General features: G+C 33.4%; 1 protein-coding gene across 1 annotated transcript in view; it reads left to right on the plus strand.

Moving 5' to 3' along the window:
* LOC106872929 (phosphatidylinositide phosphatase SAC2) overlaps positions 1 to 946 on the plus strand; it is a 701722-nt gene that overhangs the window by 38018 nt on the left and 662758 nt on the right. The window lies entirely within an intron of this gene.

A 946-nucleotide genomic window follows, 5' to 3' on the forward strand; every position in this document is an offset into this window, starting at 1 on the left:
TGAAACCAGTAAAAGATAAAAGGGAAAAAATAGTAAAGGTTAATATACATACATATATATATATATATATATATATGGGATTTTTGGTTCAGTCCTCTGGCAGGGTTCCTTGAAAAGCCACTTGTGTAAGGTTTTTAGTCATAATTTGACTCAATTACTTTTGAAATCTGTTACTTTTTCTACCATTCTCTTTTTGCTGGACTGCTAAATTGCAAGAATGTAAACAAACCATCCATAGTTGCCCAGATAGGTGGGGTGTAGGGTAAATACAAAAGGCATACATGTACACAGGCACATACACACAGGCACACACACACACACACACACACACACACACACATGTTCCCATAATCTAGATTCTCTCTTAAAGGTCTTGGTCAGTGCAGGGCTATAATAAATGACAGTTGCTTGGGACTGAACTTGGAAGCACGTTGTTGGCCAGCCATCTTCATAACCATGCAGCCATGCCTACACCATGAATCTCTTCCACTGCTTCATTTTTATTTCCATACAAAAACCGGTCTCAGTATTATCATGTTAAATTTTCCAGCTTGAAATATTTATGTATTCATTCTATTTAATTCTTATTGAATGTTCCCTGTTGGTCTTTCTTTTAATAATATCTATGTCTTCTAATGTTTTTATTATTATTAGTAGTATTAATATTGTTATTATTTGAAGATATAATTTTATAGAATTGCCGTTTGAAATCATTGCATATGAAGTATCATACACATACATGCTAACACCCACTTAGGTATTTATTGGTGTTTGTGATTGTGTGTGTGACTGTGTACACACACACACACACACACACACACACACACACACACACACACACATATATGCACATGATTATATATAGTGAGATACACACACATAACTATACATAACTATACATATGCATAATTATGTGCATACATATATATATATATACATATATATG

This window comes from Octopus bimaculoides, chromosome 22, assembly GCF_001194135.2.
Source record: "Octopus bimaculoides isolate UCB-OBI-ISO-001 chromosome 22, ASM119413v2, whole genome shotgun sequence".
NCBI lineage: Eukaryota > Metazoa > Mollusca > Cephalopoda > Octopoda > Octopodidae > Octopus > Octopus bimaculoides.